Consider the following 13,409-nt stretch of genomic DNA (forward strand, 5'->3'; position numbering starts at 1 on the left):
TGAACCACAATCAGAGTTCATCGTCACTAGATGTTTGATAGTGAGTAGTGCGTGTGTTTACCTTGGCACCGCGTGCCATGAAGCAGTAGGTAGAAGCGGAGTAGTCCTTGTCATTTGCATCGGTGTCGGTGATGAAGTCATTGTCTTCAGTGTTGAAGATGGACTTGGCAACGTATGTTGTAGCCAGACTTGCGACGCCTGAGTCGGACTCCTCCTCAGACTCCACCTCCGCCTCCTCAGAAGCAGACTCCTCCTCTGAATCCATTTCCTTGCCAACAAACGCACGTGCCTTGCCAGATGAGCTCTTCTTGTGTGATGAAGACTTTGAGGAAGACTTGGAAGAAGACTTTGAGTATTTCTTCTTCTTCTTCTTGTCGTCAGAGTCATATTCCTTGCTCTTCTTCTTCTTTTTGTTCTCATTGTCCCACTGTGGACACTCAGAGATGAAGTGGCCAAGTTTCTTGCACTTGTGACATGTTTTCTTCTTGTAGTCATGAGCAGGAGCTTCATCATTCCTTGAACTTGATCGGGAAGACTTTCTGAAGCCTTTCTTCTTGGTGAATTTTTGGAACTTCTTGACAAGCATAGCAAGTTCCCTTCCAATGTCTTCAGGATCATCAGAACTGCTGTCAGATTCTTCTTCAGATGAGGAGACAGCTTTTGCCTTCAAGGCACGAGTTCGCCCATAGTTTGGACCGTAGATATCTCTTTTCTCAGAAAGCTGAAACTCATGTGTGTTGAGCCTCTCAAGTATGTCAGACGGATCGAGTGTCTTGAAATCAGGACGTTCTTGAATCATCAGGGCCAGGATGTCAAACACTATCAAGTGATCTCAGCAGCGTCTTGACGATTTCATGTTTGGTGATCTCAGTGGCGCCGAGGGCTTGAAGCTCATTTGTGATGTCAGTGAGCCGGTCAAATGTGTGCTGACATTCTCATTGTCATTTCGCTTGAAGCGGTTGAAGAGGTTGCGAAGAACACTGATTCTTTGATCTCTCTGGGTTGAGATGCCTTCATTGACCTTGGAGAGCCAGTCCCAGACCAGCTTGGATGTCTTCAAGGCACTCACACGGCCATACTGTCCTTTTGTCAGATGACCACAGATGATATTTTTGGCAGTAGAGTCCAGTTGAGTGAACTTCTTGACATCAGCAGCAGTGACACCTTCTCCAGCCTTGGGAACGCCGTTCTCGACGACATACCATAGGTCGACGTCAATGGCTTCAAGATGCATGCGCATCTTATTCTTCCAGTAGGGATATTCAGTTCCATCGAAGACGGGGCACGCAGCGGAGACTTTGATTATCCCTGCAGTCGACATAGCTAAAACTCCAGGTGGTTAAACCGAATCACACAGAACAAGGGAGCACCTTGCTCTGATACCAATTGAAAGTGTTATATCGACTAGAGGGGGGGTGAATAGGCGATTTTTATGAAAGTCTTCAAAACATGGAAGTTTCGAAGACAAACGATAGAAATAAACCTATTACCATGCAGCGGAAGGTAGACTACACTAGGCAAACCATAGTCAAGTATTCAATGAAGTGAAAGCACAATGACTAATAGCAGCTAGGTAGTAAGGATCAGGTAGGAAGATATTGTGAAGCCAAACAGAACACGCAGTCACTCAGTGAAGACAAATGATAGTGCAACATACAATGACTTCACAAGGAGTAACAGTAAGTAAAGTGAAGTGAAGATGAAACCAGTGACTCGTTGAAGACAATGATTTGTTGGACCAGTTCCAGTTGCTGTGACAACTGTACGTCTGGTTGGAGCGGCTAGGTATTTAAACCTTAGGACACACAGTCCCGACACCCAGTCCTGAACACGCAGCTCAGGACACCCAGTCCTCACCGTATTCTCCTTGAGCTAAGGTCACATAGACCTCGCCCAATCACTCTGGTAAGTCTTCAAGGTAGACTCCCAAACCTTCACAGACTTCGTTCACGGCAATCCACAATGTCTCTTGGAGCTCAGAACGCGACGCCTAACCGGCTGGAGGATGCACAGTCCTCAAGTGTAATAAGTCTTCAGATCACACAGACAAAAGACTTAAGTGATGCCCAACTCTGGCTCTGGGTGGTTAGGGCTTTTATCCTCAAGGAATTCTCTCTCAAAGGCTTCGAGGTGGGTTACTCTCAAACGACAAAAGCCATGCTTTAACTCTGAGCAGCCAACCGTTTATGGTTGAGGGGGTGGGCTATTTATAGCCACTAGGCAACCCGACCTGATTTGTCCGAAATGACCCTGGGTCACTAAGGAACTGACACGTGTTCCAACGGTCAGATTTCAAACTCACACGGCAACTTTACTTGGGCTACAAGCAAAGCTGACTTGTCCGACTCTGGACAAGATTCGCTCTCATAGTCTTCACTCGAAGACATAGGTTTTTGGTTTGCATCACTTCAGTCATTCTGACTGGTTCTCTTGGACCCCACTTAACAGTACGGTGGTTCCTATGACTCAACACAAAGAAAAAGAACTACGAAAGATCTAAGTCTTCGAGCTCCATAGGCTTCATATAGTGTCTTCTCTTGTCATAGTCTTCAATGTGAATATCTTCATATACCACCTTTGACTTCAATGTCTTCATACATTTTTAGGGGTCATCTCTGGTAGTAAAACCGAATCAATGAGGGACTTCTACCTGTGTTATCCTGCAATTCTCACAAACACATTAGTCCCTCAACTAGGTTTGTCGTCAATACTCCAAAACCAACTAGGGGTGGCACTAGATGCACTTACAGAACTCTCATTTCGTATCTCTATACGACTCATGCTCGACCTTGGTCTTCTGTGTTCCGAGGCCATGTCTGTACATGCTAGGCTCGTCAAGTCAACCTAAGTGTTTGCGTGTGTAAATCTGTCTTACACCCGTTGTATGTGAACGTTAGAATCTATCACACCCGATCATCACGTGGTGCTTCGAAACAACGAACTGTCGCAACGGTGCACAGTTAGGGGGAACACTTTCTTGAAATTATTGAGGGATCATCTTATTTACTACCGTCGTTCTAAGCAAATAAGATGTAAAACATGATAAACATCACATGCAATCAAATAGTGACATGATATGGCCAATATCATTTTGCTCCTTTTGATCTCCATCTTCGGGGCTCCATGATCATCATCGTCACCGGCATGACACCATGATCTCCATCATCATGATCTCCATCATCGTGTCTTCTTGAAGTTGTCTCGTCATCTATTACTTCTACTACTATGGCTAACGCTTTAGCAATAAAGTAAAGTAATTACATGACGTTTATGTTGACACGCAGGTCATAAAATAAATTGACAACTCCTATGGCTCCTGCCGGTTGTCATACTCATCGACATGCAAGTCGTGATTCCTATTACAAGAACATGATCAATCTCATACATCACATATATCATTCATCACATCCTTTTGGCCATATCACATCACACGGCATATGCTGCAAAAACAAGTTAGACGTCCTCTAATTGTTGTTGCAAGTTTTTACGTGGCTGCTATAGGTTTCATAGCAAGAACGTTTCTTACTTACCTACGCCAAAACACAACGTGATATGCCAATTTCTATTTACCCTTCATAAGGACCCTTTTTTATCGAATCCGATCCGACTAAAGTGGGAGAGACAGACACCCGCTAGCCACCTTATGCAACTAGTGCATGTTAGTCGGTGGAACCAGTCTCACGTAAGCAGTACGTGTATAGGTCGGTCCGGGCCGCTTCATCCCACGATGCCGCCGAATCAAGATAAGACTAGTAACGGCAAGCAAATTGACAAAATCTCGACCCCACAACAACTTGTGTTCTACTCGTGCATAGAAACTACGCATAGACCTAGCTCATGATGCCACTGTTGGGGAACGTAGCAGAAATTCAAAATTTTCTACGCATCACCAAGATCAATCTATGGAGTAATCTAGCAACGAGGGGAAGGAGAGTGCATCTACATACCCTTGTAGATCGCTAAGCGGAAGCGTTGCAAGAACGCGGATGAAGGACTCGTACTCGCAGCGATTCAGATCGCGGTTGATTCCGATCTAAGCGCCGAACAACGGCGCCTCCGCGTTCAACACACGTGCAGCCCGGTACGTCTCCCACTTCTTGAAGTCCGCAAGGAGAAAAGTTGGGAAGACTTCCGTTATTCAGCTCTCGCACAGACAGGCGTCGTGAGTGAAGGATAGAGCTGGCAATCCTGCAGGGCTTACGCCAAGCACTTGCGTTTGAGCATGCGGACATTGGGAGAGGAAGTTATGGCTGATGCCAAGAACTTGGTGCGCTGCCCTCCCACCCCACATATATATATAGGCCAGTAGAAGGTGTCCGGCCCACCTCAGATCAATTGAGAGGGGGCAGGCGGCTCGGGTGGAGTTTGCCTTCCCCAAAGCAAAGGAGGGCCCCCCTTAGGTGTTCCCCCCAAACCTAGACGATGCTCTCTAGGTGGAGGCGCCCAGCTACTAATGGGGCTGTACTCCTCACACACCACAGCCTCAATTAAGGCCCATCCGGGCAGTGACCTCGCCGAATGGACCACCTGGCACCCCTTCGTGGTCTCAATACTGTACAAATCGGAACCCGAAAGCTCTTCCGGTGACCGGTACTTCCCATATATAAATCTTTACCTCCGGACCATTCCGGAACTCCTCGTGACGTCCGGGATCTCATCCGGGACTCCGAACAACATCTCGGTAACCAACATACATAACTTCCTTTAATAACCCTAGCGTCATCGAACCTTTGTAGACCCTACGGGTTCGGGAGACATGCAGACATGACCGAGACGTTCTCCGGTCAATAACCAACAGCAGGGATCTGGATACCCATGTTGGCTCCCACATGTTCCACGATGATCTCATCGGATGAACCACGATGTCAAGACTTAATCAATCCCGTATACAATTCCCTTTGTCTATCGGTACTGATACTTGCCCGAGATTCGATCGTCGGTATCCCGATACCTTGTTCAATCTCTTTACCGGCAAGTCTCTTTACTCGTTCCGTAACACATCATCCCGTGATCAACTCCTTGTCACATTGTGCACATTATGATGGTCCTTAACCGAGTGGGCCCAGAGATACCTCTCCGTTACACGGAGTGACAAATCCCAGTCTCGATTCGTGCCAACCCAACAGACACTTTCGGAGATACCTGTAGTGTACCTTTATAGCCACCCAGTTACGTTGTGACTTTTGGCACACCCAAAGCACTCCTACGGTATCCGGGAGTTGCACAATCTCATGGTCTAAGGAAATGATACTTGACATTAGAAAAGCTTTAGCATACGAACTACACGATCTTGTGCTAGGCTTAGGATTGGGTCTTGTCCATCACATCTCCTAATGATGTGATCCCGTTATCAACGACATCCAATGTCCATGGTCAGGAAACCGTAACCATCTATTGATCAATAAGCTAGTCAACTAGAGGCTTACTAGGGACATGGTGTTGTCTATGTATCCACACATGTATATGAGTTTCCTATCAATACAATTCTAGCATGGATAATAAACGATTATCATGAACAAGGAAATATAATAATAATCTAATTTATTATTGCCTCTAGGGCATATTTCCAACAGTCTCCCACTTGCACTAAGAGTCAACATCAACTAGTTCCTCGATATGGAATGTAATCAACTCGAGAGGTCATCATCCTTATATAATTTACATTCCCACCGATCCAAGAAGATTCAAGACTGTTGGAGGAAGACATATCGGACAAAGGACGGTCAATTGACTACGACCCGGAAAACGGACTAGCAGCGCCTGCTATTCGCCCCGAGTCGCCGCTATAGCCTTCATCTCAGGGTCGACCTAAGTCCAGCTGCCATCAGCACCCCGCATCGAGCGCCACTGCCCTCAAGTTACGCCAAAAACCAGCCGCTTTTAAGTGCACGTACTCGTCGGAGAATCACCTATCTCGCGGCTTCATCTTTTGTCCAGCACTCAATGAGCCGTCGGACCGCCGAAGTCGTCTCCTGTGCCATGACAGCCCCCCTCAACGCAGAATCACCAATGGCATTGCTCCTGCTGCTATGCAAAGCGGCCCTGGCCTTGGTTTCATTCTACAATCACAGTCAAACCGCCCAATGCATAATTAAGTATGGGACATGCCGGAATGAGTCCGAAATAAGGACGCGAAGGTAGGTCCTGCATCGTGCAAGACAGACCAGCAAGTGCCACGAGATTGCCGAAGCGCGATACGCGCAGGTTCACAGTGAGCTCGACGTTAACCGATTCGAGACGGTGATGTGGTCGCGGAGCGATTGATCGATCAGCTACAGACAGCAGGCGACCAGCTAATGCAACAGCTACTAAGAGGAAATTTCTAACCGCAATTCATTAAAAGGTAGAAGCGATCGCCAGGAGGAGCCAGGTGGCTATCAATGCCAGTTCTCCGCTCAATGCGACTCAAGATTTGCATTTTAGAGCGTAGTCCTCTCTACTTACCGTCGTCCCGTGCTCGTCCCGGGTTCTCCTGTTGCTGGTCCTGGTGCCGTTCCCACCTCTGTTAATCTGTCTTGCACAGCGCCACCATCGAGTCGCCACTCCAGTTGCCATGACCTGACCGGCCTGCGCAGATCATCTTTCTGTCAACAAAAACATCAGGTGATATTCATCTAAAATTATTTTAATTTAGCGGATATTGTTTTTGTCAAAAAACAATCACTTCGTATAACACTTTTGTGCTAGGACAATGATTCTCCATAAAGTGTATAATGCTACCCATGGGGTGTGCGTTAGCGCAATCATGCAACGCATCTCGATCGCTCTACTGTTCAAGCTGTGGCGCCAAGCACCCCCAGCGGTCGTTTACATCAACTTAACGGCGGCTAATTCGCCTGTCGTCGGTCTTAACCCTCCACTATTGACTCGCCCGTCCGCACCGGCTTATCCAACGCCGTATGGCTACGCATCCATCCCTCGTCCTGTTCAACCGTGATTGATTTCAGCTCATGCTATCATCAACTCCGCAGTGGAATAGTTTCTAGCCTAAATACAGTGAATCCATCCGTTTTATATTATATTGTTCTTTAAAAGAGCAATTATTCTTGGTTTGTAATTCTCCAATGCAGGACGAGGTTATTATATCATTGCGCTGTTGAAGGACTCATACCGGTTTATATCACGGTTCAAATATAGGAGAGTCTCAAGCCAACTCCTCGAGTAGTCTTAAGACTCGGGCTACAATGACATGACTCGGAACTCCGGGTCATTGGAGGGAATGATAACCCGGTTCCGGAGGACACCGCCATATTGATGAAAATTTAAAGGCCGTTCAGAAAATTGTCGGTTCAAAATAAAGATTCCGTGTTTAAAATCCGGTTCAAGAGACATCTCTCTCCCGCAAAGCTTTGAAGCTCTCAAATCCGGTTCAAACATCGGCTCAAGGTAAATTTGTCTCTTACAAAGCTTTTAAGCTCTCAAATCCGGTTCAAACATCCGGCTCAAGGACAATCTGTCTCCCACAAAGTTTTGAAGCTTTCAAATCCGGTTTAAAGTTCCGGTTCAAAAAGAATTAATCTCTCGCAAGATTCGAGTTCTCAGAAAAATTAAAGGTTGCCAAAGAGAACTTGCTGCCATGATGCGCGGTTCAAACATGGGTATCCTGCCTTACGGCTTACCTTTATTATGGTCACTTGGGGGCTTCCTGCTCATCGAGCATAGCTGTCGGTACCCTCTTGATCGGCGATGCCAAATTTATATGGTCACTTGGGGGCTTCCTGCTCATCGAGCATAGCTGTCGGTACCCTCTTGATCGGCGCGATGCCAAAATTTATATGGTCACTTGGGGGCTTCCTGTTCAAACATATTCGAACCAAAGAGAACATAGCTGTCGGTACCCTCTTGATCGGCACACTGCCAAACTCACTAGGGGGCTTCTTGATCGTATTCGAATCATAGCTTAACCCCTTTTGGGTACACTTGGATCATATTTGAATCAGGGTCGTTAAAAACCTCCAAGGTCATTTGGGAGGCTTCCTGTTCAAACATAGGTCGTATTCGAAACCAAAGAGAACATAGCTGTCGGTACCCTCTTGATCGAGCGCAACGCCAAAGCCACTGGGGGCTACATGATCGTATTCGAATCATAGCTTAACCCCTTTGGTCCGGTTTACTGATCGTATTCGAATCAGAAGCCTCAATTTTTTCTATTTGCTTAAGTTTTTTGGCAAACATCTTTGGTTTTGTCTTGAGACTTTTTTGTTCAGATCTAAGTATAAGTGTGGTTTCTTTAACCCGGCTTGGCTTTGGACGATAAGTCGCCAGCATGTGACAATCATCATATATTGGAAGCATTGGCTTCTAAGGATTGGGTTATCACCCTTACTGCACATGTCATGTAAACCGGCAGTACAAATTCAATATCACAATGGTTATATGTGAGATATTATGACCCGCCCTGCGGTAAACCGCCAAGGGATCTTGTGACTACTTGTATGCAGGATAAGACTACATTTGGGTGGTTACCCGCCCTGGCTTTTGACGTTAAGTCGCCAGGGCATATGTTGTTTAAACTCTGCAGGATTTACAGAGCTATGACTTACATAAATGATTAATTCAAGCCCATCATCAAAGATTGAAATTGGTGTCTCAAAAGGGTTATCAATTCTTGATTTTCTCAAAGGCTATAAGCCGTCGGGTTACAAAAAATCCTTATAATGAGGCTTTAAATTGGGGAACGTAGTAATTTCAAAAAAATTCCTACGCACACGCAAGATCATGGTGATGCATAGCAACGAGAGGGGAGAGTGTTGTCTACGTACCCTCGTAGACCGATAGCGGAAGCGTTATGACAACGCGGTTGATGTAGTCGTACGTCTTCACGGCCCGACCGATCAAGCACCGAAACTACGGCACCTCCGAGTTCTAGCACACGTTCAGCTCGATGACGATCCCCGGACTCCGATCCAGCAAAGTGTCGGGGAAGAGTTCCGTCAGCACGACGGCGTGGTGACGATCTTGATGTACTACTGTCGCAGGGCTTCGCCTAAGCACTCATACAATATTATCGAGGACTATGGTGGAAGGGGGCACCGCACACGGCTAAGAATATGATCACGTGGATCAACTTGTGTCTCTAGGGGTGCCCTGCCTCCGTATATAAAGGACAAAGGGGGGAGCGGCCGGCCATAGCGCGCCAGGAGGAGTCCTACTCCCTCCGGGAGTAGGACTTCTCCCCCAATCCTAGTTGGAATAGGATTCATGAGGGGAAAAGAGAGAGAGAGAAGGAGGGCGCCGCCCCCCTCTCCTTGTCCTATTCGGACTAGGGGGGAGGGGCGCGCGCCCAGCCCTGGCCTCTCTCTTCCACTAAGCCAGCCCACTAAGGCCCATATACCTCCCGGGGGGTTCCGGTAACCTCCCGGTACTCCGGTAAAATCCTGATTTCACCCGGAACACTTCCGATATCCAAACATAGGCTTCCAATATATCAATCTTTATGTCTCGACCATTTCGAGACTCCTCGTCATGTCCGTGATCACATCCGGGACTCCGAACAACCTTCGGTACATCAAAGTATAATAAACTCATAATATAACTGTCATCGTAACCTTAAGCGTGCGGACCCTACGGGTTCGAGAACAATGTAGACATGACCGAGACTTCACCGGTCAATAACCAATAGCGGAACCTGGATGCTCATATTGGCTCCTACATATTCTACGAAGATCTTTATCGGTCAGACCGCATAACAACATACGTTGTTCCCTTTGTCATCGGTATGTTACTTGCCCGAGATTCGATCGTCGGTATCCAATACCTAGTTCAATCTCGTTACCGGCAAGTCTCTTTACTCGTTCTGTAATACATCATCCCGCAACTAACCATTAGTTGCAATGCTTGCAAGGCTTAAGTGATGTGCATTACCGAGAGGGCCCAGAGATACCTCTCCGACAATCGGAGTGACAAATCCTAATCTCGAAATACGCCAACCCAACATGTACCTTTGGAGACACCTGTAGAGCACCTTTATAATCACCCAGTTACGTTGTGACGTTTGGTAGCACACAAAGTGATCCTCCGGCAAACGGGAGTTGCATAATCTCATAGTCATAGGAACATGTATAAGTCATGAAGAAAGCAATAGCAACAATACTAAACGATCGGTGCTAAGCTAATGGAATGGGTCATGTCAATCAGATCATTCTCTAATGATGTGATCCCGTTAATCAAATAACAACTCATTGTCCATGGTTAGGAAACATAACCATCTTTGATTAACGAGCTAGTCAAGTAGAGGCATACTAGTGACACTGTTTGTCTATGTATTCACACATGTATTATGTTTCCGGTTAAAACAATTCTAGCATGAATAATAAACATTTATCATGATATAAGGAAATAAATAATAACTTTATTATTGCCTCTAGGGCATATTTCCTTCAGTCTCCCACTTGCACTAGAGTCAATAATCTAGATTACACAGTAATGATTCTAACACCCATGGAGCCTTGGTGCTGATCATGTTTTGCTCGTGGAAGGGCTTAGTCAACGGGTCTGCAACATTCAGATCCGTATGTATCTTGCAAATCTCTATGTCTCCCACCTGGACTAGATCCCGGATGGAATTGAAGCGTCTCTTGATGTGCTTGGTTCTCTTGTGAAATCTGGATTCCTTTGCCAAGGCAATTGCACCAGTATTGTCACAAAAGATTTTCATTGGACCCGATGCACTAGGTATGACACCTAGATCGGATATGAACTCCTTCATCCAGACTCCTTCATTTGCTGCTTCCGAAGCAGCTATGTACTCCGCTTCACATGTAGATCCCGCTACGAACGCTTTGTTTAGAACTGCACCAACTGACAGCTCCACCGTTTAATGTAAACACGTATCCGGTTTGCGATTTAGAATCGTCCGGATCAGTGTCAAAGCTTGCATCAACGTAACCTTTTACGATGAGCTCTTTGTCACCTCCATATATGAGAAACATATCCTTAGTCCTTTTCAGGTATTTCAGGATGTTCTTGACCGCTGTCCAGTGATCCACTCCTGGATTACTTTGGTACCTCCCTGCTAGACTTATAGCAAGGCACACATCAGGTCTGGTACACAGCATTGCATACATGATAGAGCCTATGGCTGAAGCATAGGGAACATCTTTCATTTTCTCTCTATCTTCTGCAGTGGTCGGGCATTGAGTCTGACTCAACTTCACACCTTGTAACACAGGCAAGAACCCTTTCTTTGCTTGATCCATTTTGAACTTCTTCAAAATCTTTGTCAAGGTATGTGCTTTGTGAAAGTCCAATTAAGCGTCTTGATCTATCTCTATAGATCTTATGCCTAATATGTAAGCAGCTTCACCGAGGTCTTTCATTGAAAAACTCTTATTCAAGTATCCCTTTTATGCTATCCAGAAATTCTATATCATTTCCAATCAACAATATGTCATCTACATATAATATCAGAAATGCTACAGAGCTCCCACTCACTTTCTTGTAAATACAGGCTTCTCCAAAGTCTGTATAAAACCAAATGCTTTGATCACACTATCAAAGCGTTTATTCCAACTCCGAGAGGCTTGCACCAGTCCATAAATGGATCGCTGGAGCTTGCACACTTTGTTAGCTCCCTTTGGATCGACAAAACCTTGGTTGCATCATATACAACTCTTCTTCCAGAAATCCATTCAGGAATGCAGTTTTGACATCCATCTGCCAAATTTCATAATCATAAAATGCGGCAATTGCTAACATGATTCGGACAGACTTAAGCATCGCTACGGGTGAGAAGGTCTCATCGTAGTCAATCCCTTGAACTTGCCGAAAACCTTTTGCGACAAGTCGAGCTTTGTAGACAGTAATATTACCAGTCAGCGTCAGTCTTCTTCTTGAAGATCCATTTATTCTCAATTGCTTGCCGATCATCGGGCAAGTCAACCAAAGTCCATACTTTATTCTCATACATGGATCCCATCTCAGATTTCATGGCTTCAAGCCACTTTGCGGAATCTGGGCTCACCATTGCTTCTTCATAGTTCGTAGGTTCATCATGATCTAGTAGCATGACTTCCAGAACGGATTACCGTACCACTCTGGTGCGGATCTTACTCTGGTTGATCTACGAGGTTCAGTAGTATCTTGATCTGAAGTTTCATGATCATTATCATTAGCTTCCTCACTAACTAGTGTAGGTGTCACTGAAACAGTTTTCTGTGATGTACTACTTTCCAATAAGGGAGCAGGTACAGTTACCTCGTCAAGTTCTACTTTCCTCCCACTCACTTCTTTCGAGAGAAACTCCTTCTCTAGAAAGTTTCCGATTTAGCAACAAAAGTCTTGCCTTCGGATCTGTGATAGAAGGTGTATCCAATAGTTTCCTTTGGATATCCTATGAAGACACATTTCTCCGATTTGGGTTCGAGCTTATCAGGTTGAAGTTTCACATAAGCATCGCAGCCCCAAACTTTCAGAAAAGACAACTTTGGTTTCTTGCCAAACCACAGTTCATAAGGCGTCGTCTCAACGGATTTTGATGGTGCCCTATTTAACGTGAATGCGGCCGTCTCTAGAGCGTATCCCCAAAACGATAGCGGTAAATCAGTAAGAGACATCATAGATCGCACCATATCTAGTAAAGTACGATTACGACGTTCGGACACACCATTACGCTGTGGTTCCTGGCGTGAGTTGCGAAACTATTCCATTGTTTCAAATGTAACCAAACTCATAACTCAAATATTCTCCTCCACGATCAGATCGTAAGAAACTTTATTTTCTTGTTACGATGATTTTCAACTTCACTCTGAAATTCTTTGAACTTTTCAAATGTTTCAGACTTATGTTTCATTAAGTAGATATACCCATATCTGCTTAAATCTGTGAAGGTGAGAAAATACATGATCGCCACGAGCCTCAACATTCATCGGACCACATACATCTGTATGTATGATTCCAACAAATCTGTTGCTCTCTCCATAGTACCGGAGAACGGTTTAGTCATCTTGCCCATGAGGCACGGTTCGCAAGTACCAAGTGATTCATAATCAAGTGGTTCCAAAAGTCCATCAGTATGGAGTTTCTTCATGCGCTTTATACCGATATGACCTAAACGAAGTGCCACAAATAAGTTGCACTATCATTATCAACTCTGCATCTTTTGGCTTCAACATTATGAATATGTGTATTACTACTATCGAATTCAATAAGAATAGACCACTCTTCAAGGGTGCATGACCATAAAAGATATTACTCATATAAATAGAACAACCATTATTCTCTGATTTAAATGAATAACCGTCTCGCATCAAACAAGATCCAGATATAATGTTCATGCTTAACGCTGGCACCAAATAACAATTATTTAGGTCTAATATTAATCCCGAAGGTAGATGTAGAGGTAGCGTGCCGACCGCGATCACATCGACTTTGGAACCGTTTCCCACGCGCATCGTCACCTCGTCCTTTAG

The sequence above is a fragment of the Triticum urartu genome, chromosome 5 (assembly GCF_003073215.2).
Source record: "Triticum urartu cultivar G1812 chromosome 5, Tu2.1, whole genome shotgun sequence".
Taxonomy (NCBI): Eukaryota; Viridiplantae; Streptophyta; class Magnoliopsida; order Poales; family Poaceae; genus Triticum; species Triticum urartu.